Raw genomic sequence first — 12,837 nt, forward strand, 5'->3', positions numbered from 1 at the left:
TCCTCCCAAAACTACTTTAAATTGCTCATTAATAATGTGAGAAAATAATACGTGTTATTGAAAATAATTCTTACCAACATTTCTTCAATACACCTAAGTCCCCTTAGAAGTGGCTTTGTCTTTTTTCCTCAAAGTTTTCATTTCATATTACTTTTAAATTGTAAAGTAAAAAATGAGCATCTCTTGTCTACACTTGTCCGTGTATGTCTCGAATCCCATGGAAATGTTTTGTTAGGTCGCAGTGTTTGATTACATTCATTTTGAGTACAAGACAATAGCAAGGCAAGGGTCCCGTCATATCAGAGAGCATCTTTTTACTGAGGGTGGCCCCACGAGGCCATCCCAATAGTAAAAGATGAGTGAGCCTGGCCATGAATGTATGCGTTATAATATAACATAACATAAAATGAGGGAATTTGAAAATAATTACGTCCAGCAGGACCATGCCATGCTTGGCTGATACGGATTTCGTGTTTTTGTTGAACACGCCTAGGAAAAGATTTACAATTCTGTTGAATGTTTACTTCATAAATATACATTTGAAAGTTAAATTCTCAAGAAGGCCGCAACGCGGACTTCCTCGTTTCTGTATTCTCTCTGTGTTTCTTTTAGAGAGGAGGGAGCGTGGTGTGAGAGGTTGAAAAACGAATGATGAACCGGAAGAGGAACGCGGGGAGTGCGAAGAATGTTTGTGGAATTACTGTGCGCGTGATATCTTTCAAGGGTCACCGGATACTTAGATTGTATTTATGCTGGCTTGAGTGTCCCTTTTGGCACTCTGATCTCGGTGCGAAAAGCCAGTAAAAATGGCGAACACTCAGTAGGGGAGAGATAACGATCCTCTTCACTCAGCGAGAACATGTCCTACTGTGTAGCTGTGTTAGTTTTGAGTTTTTTTTGTTTTACTTGTGACAGACTAAAGGATGTGAGGGATGGGGCTGTGTGGAAATGTAATTTGCGCAGAGTGAAAGCAGCGGGAGGATATATAAACAGCATGGAGGGACAACTGAGCACACAACTAGCTAGAAACTTGTGAAAGCAACGCACGCACAGTCTGAGTGCTGACAGTCAGTCATGGAGCTCATGGAGTTGTTTAGAGGATGCAGCATGTCACAAGCCCTAAATAAATATGTGTGTGTGTGTTGCCGATTGCCAGGAGCAGTAATATTATAGGAAGTGACACCTTTAAAGCAGTGACTTTACTGGTTTAGACCTAATTTCAGGTATATGTCGTTGTATATATTCATCAAATAAGTACTTTGTTCCGCAACCAATATATGAATATGTTTTTAAATCTTAAATACAGGGCTTACAATTGTTTTTCAAAATGCTGCTTGTGGCTTTCTAATGGCCACTCTTCTGGTAGTAGAATAAGAGCAAGAGCCTCTGAAACTCCAGGCTCTGTGATTGGCTGCACGTCAAAGGAATACAAATGTTGTGCTTCAGGAATGAAGCTAAGTGTTTGCTGCACCTGCTGTTTAGTTAAAAAAAAATATATATATATAGCACTCAACCCAAAGGTATTGGGGCGCTTCACATGATCACCAGTTATATTACACAAGGCCATATGCAACATATATATTTTTTATGCAAAGCAGTATTAAGTGATTTGCACAGAATAGCAGGATATTGAGCTGACATGAGACTCCAACCTGGTTCCTCAGTTCTTAAGTCTACAGCTCTGGTCATGGTGCCACATCCTCTCACATCTCTCCTCTATCTGGCGATGTTAGAAAGAAATCCATTTGGATAAGAAAGGGTTAAAACTGGTAAGTTGTTACCTATGGAGATAAAACACTTAAATGTATTACAATTAAATTAACTAAATCCATAGGCATGATTGACCCTATTCACAAAGGGCCTGATTCTTTTATGTGCTGACCCTCTGTCACGAGTGCGGAGTCTCCGCAGTCGTAATTACTATTAGTAAAAATTAACTTGTAGTTTGTGAATACCAAAAAAATAGTAAACTTACAAAAAAGTGTAAATTTACCTTTGTGAATCAGGCCTGAAATACTTTTGGGTGTAAACATGTTAACAGCCGAAAATTCCTAATTTATGCCTGTCTGGCAGGCATAAACGTTTACACCATTGGGTATTTCTCTGCCACGAGTGACGGAAATCCGCAGCAGTAAATCCCTCTGAAGAAGTGGGAATTTAAAAAATGCATAAAAGTCCATTCTTGTGGAGATGTAAAACTCTGCACATTACTTTTTTTAGGTGAATTAGTCCATATAATTTCAGATCCAAGTCAATGCTCTGAGTAGAAATACCTTTATAGGTCTCGCCTAGCCAGCACTTGCGCTGTCTCTTTGAGACATGCTGTCTTCAGGATATGGACATTCAAAACGCCCTGGTCTTCTGGTTGGTTAGTTGACCTGCTTTTCTAAATTCATTTACTCTGGTTGTTCAATACTGTCCATCTGTCCTGCCTTTGTGTGCTTGGTTACCTCCCAGCAGCCATCACTGATTGTTTGTTTGGATAGGCCATCTCTGACATCTGTTGCTTCCTCGCTCATAATCCTTCCCTCTGGTCATTGCTGCCATCCTTTTTTTTGTTGATTAGCCATCTCTACCATCTGTTGCTTCTTCACTCACAACCCCTCCCTCCCTTCCTGCATTGCTGCTGACCTGCTGATGTAATGCATTGTATTTCAGTAACTTTTCCAACCCTAACGCATTGTATTTATTGTTTGCTCTAGAAGGCCCCGCCCACTGCACAACACTGCATTGACTTTTGTGACAATGGCATTGTATTTTGGTGACTTTACTGAACGTAACACATTGTATTTATTGTTCGCTCCGGCATGCCTCACTCCCCTGCACAATACTGCACTGACTTTTGTGGCAATGGCGGCACGCCGAGCATTAGCTATAAACATCTAAAGGTAAAGCGTGGCGCACGGTCATTGCTACAAAAGTCAATCAATAAAAAAACAAAGGCAGGCAGATGCTGCATTTCTTTTCCATTTATTTACTTTTATAGCAATGGTGGCATGCCACGCTTTAGCTTGAAACATCTAAAGCTAAAGCGCGGCGTGCCGCAATTGCAACAGTTTTAAATAAAAGGCAGTTGCACAACTTTTTTTTCTATTTGTTGACTTTTGTAGCAATGGCAGCATCCTGCGCTTTAGCTTTAAACATCTAAAGTATGGCATGCCCCCATTACCCCAAAAGTCAATAAATAAAATAATTAAGTCAGGCAGACGCCGCATTTGTTTTCCAATTGAAAAGCCAATAACTCGACATTTATTTAATGCGAGACCTATTGCATTGAAAATGCTTGTTCAAGAAAAACTCTATGGCATCTCTCTGATTCACGGGCAAGTACCTAATGAAAGTAGGCAGGCAGAAGCCTTCTTACTCTTCAAATCCAAGCTAAAACTACAATTGGTAGATACAAGTGCTCATCCCCGATGATATGTCTTTTTCAATGTTTTATTTCAATCACATGCTTTCATCTTTTCATTTCTATTCAACTTAACTCCAGTTGCTGAGTTCACTTTTTATTGCTATGTCCACGTGCAATTGAAATCCCCATATAATGTATCCCTCATGCCAATCCTGAAATCGAGTATCCCCTCTAAAAACATATGCTGCTGCTCAGAGGTAAGCTTTCTCATGGCTTTTACCAAATTTAAATGGTCTCATGAGGAAATGTTGCACGATTTTTCTCTTGTAACAGTTAAGGCGCTGAGAAAATATGAACTGAGTGCATTACATCCTTTGGTTTTAATGTGGAAAGTTTATGGGCCATATGTATGAAGGCAATTTTGCGATCGCAAATGCCAAAATTCGCCTAATTGCGGCATTTGCAATCGCAAAATAGCTAAGTGGTATGTATGTAAGCAAAACAGTCTTGGAAAATAAGAAATCGCAAATTTGCAATTCCCTATTTTGCGATTCCTTAAATGCAATGTTTGAGGCGCACAAAAAGTGCAATTTGGCCATAAGGAATCGCAAATTACCACCAACTTCAAGTTGGTGGTAATTTGCGATTTCTTTGAAAAGTGCACTTTTTTGCATTTGCAATTTGCGACTCGCAATTAAGGAATATGTAGGATTCGCAAAATTATTTACAAATCCTACATACATAGCATTTTGCGATTCTCAAATAGCGATTCTCTAAAAATCGCTATTTGAGAATCGCAAAATTTAACTTTCATACATATGGCCCTTAGTTAGGTGCAATGCGCTAATCTTAACTTTTGCAGTTTTTCGTAATTATTTTTAGGGAGGGCTTCCCCGAGCTCTTCTTCCTAATGTGACTTGTAATATAACGATGGGTAAGCCAAAAAATTTGCAGGGAGAACCGAGCAAGAGTCACGCCAAAGGTCTGCCTGGCCTCTAGGAGCCCGTGCATGAGATGATATCCAAAAAAGTCATAGGCCTTCAAGATATGTAACAATCATCTAGTAAAAAAATTATAGTCACTTTAAAATTAAAAAAAAGCATTGCATTAACATGCAGAAGCTTTTCAGCTTAATACCTCACAATATTTACGTAAAGTGTGCATCCTGAACTCACCTATTTGAATGAGCTCTCATATGCGATAACGTAGAAAAGGGAGGCTCTGTAAAACAAAATATTTGCTTAGGATCACACAATTTTATTCAAGCAAGGAAGGCAGGATTGGTCCATGTTTTCTGTTTGCACATTACTAATTCATGCACTAGATAGCTACTTTTTTTCTCTCCTTTTAAACACCAAAGATTTATGTTTTGTTCATGATTCTTGGAGCACAATGGTAAGGCCAGGGCAGCAGACAGAAGCCGCATTAAAGCTCGGCTCATTTTTCGGATTGAGTCTCCAAGAGGACCTCGAGCTGCGAAAGGCCTCTGGCTCGAGCATGGCTTCAGCCTTAAGTGGCTCCCCCACCTCTATTCTACAAGTAATCTTTTCTGTTACTAGTGAAATTAAAGGTTGTATAGGAGTATAGGCCGGAAAGACACAATCCACTTGCCTGCACAATTCACATTGTGCCCTGGGTTGCTGATAGTTAGTTTTTATAGATTACAAATCTGGTTTAATTGCAGTTTAATTGGTGCCATTTCTCTTTAGCAGTGGCTATTTTACCATTTAATGCTTTGCCCCACATTTTCACACCTCTGTGTGTAGGTTCATAAGGAAGGGTCGGTGCCCGTTGAAACAGAGAGCACTGAGTGGTCAAGGTGAAGTAGTAGAATAACTCTGTTGAGTGTCGATTTAGATACCGAATATAGATTTCCAGATGCATGCCCTTATATAGGTACAATTCACATTGCTCCTATTTAGGCATATAAATCCAGCCCTTATTTAGGCATTGCTCATGCTAACCAAATACAGGCATGGTCAACTACATCCGTTCCTCTTCGTCACAACGAGTTCTTGGAAAACCAGACTCTTAAGCCTTTAGGACTTCCCCTTGCCTCGATATTGATTTCTCCAAGAACTCATTTAATATGCACGAACATCTATTCCTTAGGGGTTCATTCATGACGTTCATATGCACGACTTGTGCGTCAATACTGGCATTCCTAGACACCTTCAAGGTATAAATATATCTTCACTTGCTATGGCAAGGCAAGGTGCGGTTCGGCTACCTATTTGCACGACGCGGCTCACCACAGCAAGCCCCAAAGGAAGTCAAGTCCCCAACTGACGCACTGACCAGACGCTGTCATCCTCCTTGCAGAGGATCCAGCTCCAGTGTTTCTGACTCCCCTTGCGGGGTGTTAGAGATCGAGTCCCGGAAAAGAGATACCAACCTCTCTCATTCTAAGGTATGGAGCTGATTAGAACCTAGAGAAACATTTGGCAATTCTTGGCACAACCAAACTAAACTAAACTATAGCTAAACAGCACCTACTTCTTCCCTCGTACTAGACTTAGGTTAGGTACACTGGGGTAGGATTATTTTAGAAGGACCAGTTGAGTATTTTAGTCTGTGTTATTTATAAATGTATTTTTATATATGTCATATCTACAGACTATGCTATTGCAGTATTATTTTACATTACTGCTATCGCTGTACGTATTATACTTCACATTCTGTCTTACAATTGTAGCAGTTCATATCTATTGCATGAGAAATAGAACTATTCATTAAACCCTTTTATTGAAACGCCTGTCTCCCTATTTCTATGCAGCTCTGTAGAAACGAAGCATGCATGATTGACTGAGTGAAACTGTAATCTATTGTTTCCACGACTCTGAAGGTATTGTTGTCATATTTATGCAGTTATCAGAAACAAATTCCTTCTTGTTCATTCGAGAAAGTTTCTATTGACCTCTGAGTTAGCTGGCACACACAAGTAATTAAGTTTAATGTACTCGATAGAGACACACTGACCTCAGTCCTATGTCAAATCTGTAATGACTCTGATTTGGAGAAAGAAGATGATGAGGAGGATTGTTTTGTTGCTGCGTTAGATTTAGAGGGAATGTGTGCTGTGAATGAGACTGAATGGAGAAGGGAGTTGTCAAAGGATGTTGTTCTTTCTCGAGTCATTGACTACTTGAAGTCAGGTTGGCCCAGGGAGAAGTATGTCTCAGGACAGTTTCAGACGTATGTCAAGGTTGCTGATGAACTCACTGTGGAGGATGGTATTCTTTTGCGGTGTGGTAGGCTGATTCCTCCGGAGAGTTTGAGGAAACGGCTTATGGATGGTGCGCATGAAGGTCACCTAGGGAAAACGTTTACCAAACGAAGGTTGCGTGATGTATTTTGGTGGCCTCAAATGGATGTGTGTGTGGACTCATTGATTGATGGCTGTGTTATTTGTAACTCTTCTGATAAGAGTCATAAAGTGAGAACACCCCCTTTAGAACCAATTCAACTTCCTGAAAGAGCTTGGGAAAAGATTGGAGTTGATCTGGTTGGTCCTTTTAATCTTTTACCATCCTCTTCACGTTTCGCTATCGTGGTCATCGATTATTACTCAAAATGGCCAGAGGTTCGATTTATCAGTGAGCCCTCCTCGGCAAATATCATTCTTTTCCTGAAGGATGTTTTTCTCAGAGAGGGTTTCCCTTCATATATCATGACCGACAATGGGGTACAGTTCGTTAGCTCTGAGTTTGAGTGTTTCCTCAGGCAATGTGGCGTCTCTCACAAGAAGAGTTCTTTATATCATCCCCAGGCCAATGGCCTTGTCGAGAGGATGAACCGTGTGTTGAATAATTGTGTGCAGTGGGCCATTGCCAGTAAATGTGTACTCGAGAATGCTGTTCGCTCTATGCTATGGTTCTATCGCACTACAGCACATTCTTCGACTGGCGTCTCTCCATTTGAACTCTTAAGAGGGAGGAAACCGTCGACCAAAATTTGTCCAGGTTGGATGTCCAAATGGGTCAAGATGAATGTTATAGATGGTATCGATGGTTTTGTAAGGAAGAATGTTGTCCGAGCACAGGCTAGGCAGAAAGTTCAGTTTGATGAGAGAAAGAGGGTGGTGTCTCATGGTATCTGTGCTGGTGATGTTGTTCGAATTAAGAATCCTGTTCATGTCACCAAGGGAAGGAGTAAATTCTCTGAACCGTTTGTTGTTGACAAAGTGTGTGGTAATGCTGTGCGAGTCAACAACAACCATTGGTGGAATGTCTCTAAAGTTGTTAAAGATAAAGTTGTCATCCCTGAGACCACCGACACTGGTAACAATTGTTGTAATGATAGATTGTCGCTTGTACCTCGCAGGAGTTTGAGAGTATCTAGGATTCCTGCCAGGTTCAGATAGTTCATTTGTTTTCTCTACCATTGCTGTATTTTGCTTTTACTTTGTCTTTTCCTTCATCTTCTTTCCCTTCTATTCTTTCCTCTTTTCTCCTGTATTTCATTTATCTTTCTCTTTCCTCTGTTTGTAGAAATGAGGATAATGTAGTATTCTGTAAATGTGCCTCACTGGCACTAGTAGATAGAACTTCTGGTGTTGGGAGTTCTGGAGCGAGATGTGGAATGCTAGGAGTTTTGTCAGTTGGCTGTTGGAGGCTAACGATGTCGCTGTGTCGTTCCTGAGCCAATAAATCCTATTTACAAAGCTTCCTGTGTCACACGTCATTGGCAAAACACTACAGTATATTATTCCAATGCGCAGAGCCTATCAGGGATATAGTAACTACACTACATGACGCCCAACGGTTTGGTAAGGCACTAATTTAATGCTAGATACTGAAGTAACTCAGTTGTGCTTTTCTCAGAGATCCTCTACTCATAATACTCCATAAGACGTCTGGAGTGGGTAGGGATAATATCCGCCATAGCTGAGTATGACGAAAAAATTAGCTTTTTGGTTTGTTCAACGTTAAAGGATACAGTGTTCCAAAATATTGTGCATCTTATATTTGTTCCCTTGAAACTTGCTCTGCATTTTTCATTAAACAATGTCCGAAAATGGCAATAACACCGAAACCGGTGGAGCTACAGGCGACAACACCGTACCAGGTTTTAACTTAACAGGTTTCCAAGAAACCGATGAGAATGCTATCATTCTTCCTCCAAATTTAAGGAGAGCCATCACTCTAAAACGTATAAAACATGGCCTAAGATCAAGAGGTGGTAGAGCAGTTTTTGTGATAGAGGCACATGAACATCACCAGACAGAGTTATTCTATTCATGGATGATATTCCCTGAATCAAATCCAGTAACTCATTTGTTTCACTTCTACAAGGAAGATGATCCACCAGAGGAATATATTCCTTTCGAGGATATTGAAGTTCCACTCACATACCAGGAGCATGAGCTCTGGTTTAAAGGTGCCCTAAAACATTTAAATCACATTACCAGGCTCGGCCCACTAGGTAGACCAGGAGCAACATGGCCGATTTTAGCCGGCTATAAACCTGACCCTGACATTGAAGCAATGTCAGACGATGAATTACTTAGTAACATACAAAGATTGTTAGAATTAAACAGTGAAACCACAACTGTCTGAAAGTCCTGAAAAGGTCTTCACTAAAAACACTCCTACATCTTCTAAAAAGAAGTGGGAAAACAGCAATCAACCTTCCAGTGGAGAAGTGTGGCTCAATGGTTAGAGCGGCAGACCCTGATGCAGAGGTCTAGCCCGGGACCAGGGTTAAATTCCCCGCCTCGGCGGGTCATGGACTCAAAAATTCCACGGACCTGATAATTCTCGCCTCGGTGCCTATTCCAATCATGGAGTGCAACTCTGGGCAATAGCTTGCTTAATCTCCACAACAGCCCCCACAACGCTAAGGATGCCTGGCCTCCACCTTGGGGGTGCCCAGGAGTGGACACCTCACAGGGAAAGCCAGGATGGGTTCCACAGCGGTATTCGTACAAGCGCCTTGAGACCCTTGCGGGTGAGTAGTGTGCTATACAAGTATCAATTTTACAAAGAGAAGTGTTCTCATTCCCGAGGTAAGTCTCCTCAAAAGGAGCCCTCTGAAAGGAGGTAAAACCTCTGGAATAGGAGAATCACCGACAGAATATCGACATTGGAAATATCGACATCAAAAAACTCAGAGGTAAAATATCGACATCAAAAATATCGAAGTCCTATCTACATTAAGGTAAGTGCAAAAATATCGGGAAAAAATATAGTTGTAAAAAATATCATTTTTTTAAATGTTTAAAAATGATATAAAGTTAAATAAATAATACATATAAATAACATAAACATACTTAAAAGTATATTTAACATTATAAATAATACATATAATATAAAAAATAAATACACCTATATATATAATATATACTATTTACAATTAATTACTCTAATAACTAATCAATTGTTAAAAACATTTTATAATTTATGAATACATACATACACATACAAAAATAATATAAATAAAAACATTAAAACTATATAAAACAAAGATTAAAAAATAATTTTAAATAAATTACACACTAAATTAACTAAAACAATAAATATTGTACAGCGTAGGGGTTAAAGTTACTATTCCAACTCCAGAGGGTGCAACAGTAGGAATAGTATTGGATAGCGTAAGGGTTCAAATTACTATTTCAACTCCAGAGGGTGCAACAGTAGGGAAAGTGTTGGATAGCATAGGGGTAAAAATTACTATTCCAAATCCAGAGGGTGCAACAGTAGGGAAAGTGTTGGATAGCACAGGGGTAACAATTACTATTGCAACTCCAGAGGGTGCAACAGTAGGGAAAGTGTTGGATAGCGTAGGGGTAAAAATTACTATTCCAACTCCAGAGGGTGCAAAAGTAGGGAAAGTGTTGGATAACATAGGGGTTAAAATTACTATTCCAACTCCAGAAGGTGCATCAATAGAGAAAGTGTTGGATTGGGCAGGGGTTAAAATTACTATTCCAACTCCAGAGGGTGCAACCGTAGGGAAAGTGTTGGATAGCGCAGAGGTTAAAATTACTATTCCAACTCCAGAGGGTGCAACCGTAGGGAAAGTGTTGGATAGCGTAAGGGTAAAAATTACTATTCCAACTCCAGACGGTGCAATAGTAGGGAAAGTGTTGGATAGCGTAGGGGTTAAAATTACTATTCCAACTCCAGAGGGTGCAACAGTAGGGAAAGTGTTGGATAGCGTAAGGGTAAAAATTACTATTCCAACTCCAGAGGGTGCAACAGTAGGTAAAGTGTTGGATAGCGTAGGGATTAAAATTACTATTCCAACTCCAGACGGTGCAACAGTAGGAAAAGTGTTGGATAGCGTAGGGGTAAAAATTACTATTTCAAATCCAGAGGGTGCATCAGTAGGGAAAGTAATGGATAGCATAGGGGTCAAAACAACTTAGTAATAATCAAAATAATATTTTTTCTGTAAAAAATAACACTTTAATTATTAATTTACAACAAATTAATTAACAATACCAAGAAACAATATGAAAAAATTACCAATTAATAATTAATCAACAATTACAATACATATAATTAAATATTATTTATTAAAAAATATCTTAACATATACAAATAAAATAAATAATAAAAAATATAAATAGCAAAAAAGAATAATTATTAAAAACATTTAGCAATTACTAATTAATTGACAATAATTTATTGATTAACACAAATACATTTTAAAAAAGAACATGTCATTAGCAATTATTAATTAATTAGCAATTCATTAAAAAAATTATTAAACATTTATTACCAATTAATATTTGATTAACAGTAATTTAATAATAAATACTCAACAATAATTTTCTTTTTTTACTTAATTACAATTAAATTACTTCCCACCCTATTACCCTATAACCTCACAACACACATCATTAATAAATGAATACACTTAATATAATGACCATTTAATCAATTAATCATAATAATTACCAATTAAAAAAATTAATTACCAATAAAAAAAATAATTACTGATAAAAAAATTTAATTACAGCTGAAAAAATTAATTACCAATTAATAAATAATTAAACATTAAATAATTATCAATACCAATGAATGAAAATAAATCATTACGTAATTACAATTAGATTACTTCCCACCCAATTCCCCTATAAACCAACAACCCGCTACAGAACTTAAACGCAAAAAATTAATTAAAATTAATTTATAATTCCTAAAAATGTATAATTAATTTAGTATAATTAAATTACTTCTCACCCTATTCCCCTATAAACCCATAACCCGCTCCGGTACTAAAACACAAAATTGACTTGAAAAAATATTATTAACATATAAAAATAGTATACATATCATTTAAAACAAGTAGAATACTTAACAAAAAACATATAACACATACATATTAAATACATAATAAAATACATAACAATAATATACATATTGATGTTAGTAACATTGAGATTAGTAACATTGATATATTTGATATCGATATTACTAGCTTCAATATTACTTACATCAATATAAAAAAAAATCAATATTACTTACCTTAGGGTCGATATTCTGTCCAACGATATTCTTGACCTCGATATTCTTTACCTTCGATATATCCAACTCGATATTTCTATAGGTCGTTATTTAGGATGCGATATTTAGACTGTGCACTGGAATAGGGGTAATTTGAGAAAACCTGACAGGTATCAAGATACTGATACACATTCTTCTCGTACCTTTCAGAAATCTTCACAGACATCTGAAAGAAGAGGACGGCCAGCAAACAAGGAAGAAAGCGTGAAGTCCAAAGATGATCAACACGCTCAGAAGGTAAACCAAAACCTCAATACACCAAAAAGAAGGTGGCAGGTCTAAAAATCAGACATGCTGAGGATCTTGAGGACACAACTCAAGAACGGTGAATGGACTCAGACAATGTTGGACAGCGCAGCAGAAGTAACAATAGCTCGCCATAACCAGAAGGGACTTCTGGAAACAGTGGACTTGAATGAAGACATTGAAGTTGAAACTGCAGATACCAGGGTTAGTTCTCCACATAGGTTATATGAAATAACACTCCGGATGGAGGGAGACATACCAAGAAAAGTGAAAGCATTCTATTGGGAGCGACTTTCAAAGGTCTATGATATACTTCTAGCAGAACAAGACTGGCCACCAGAATTTGTCAGGGAGTGCCCACATGGCGAAGACATCATTGTGCCGGCCTTCTCTAACAATATTCCAGTATATTTAAAATATACTTATGTCAGGAAATGGGCAGTTGCCCAAGCCCCATCATTATACAAAAACCATGTAGGATGGGATGAGGACTCACCTCACCATAAAATCCAGTTAAAAAATCAACCAACTGCACAAAGGAAGTATCCAATTAAGCAAGAAGCTAAAAAACAGGTCAGGGAGATTTTAGATAAACTTGAATACCAAGGGGTGATTGAAACATGCACCTCATCACTGAACAATCCTTTGTTTCCTGTCTCCAAACCAGACAATTCATATTGTCTAGTTTTGGATTACAAACATCTAAACTCTTGTTGGAAAACATTT

The sequence above is a fragment of the Lissotriton helveticus genome, chromosome 2_1, assembly GCF_964261635.1.
Source record: "Lissotriton helveticus chromosome 2_1, aLisHel1.1, whole genome shotgun sequence".
Taxonomy (NCBI): Eukaryota; Metazoa; Chordata; class Amphibia; order Caudata; family Salamandridae; genus Lissotriton; species Lissotriton helveticus.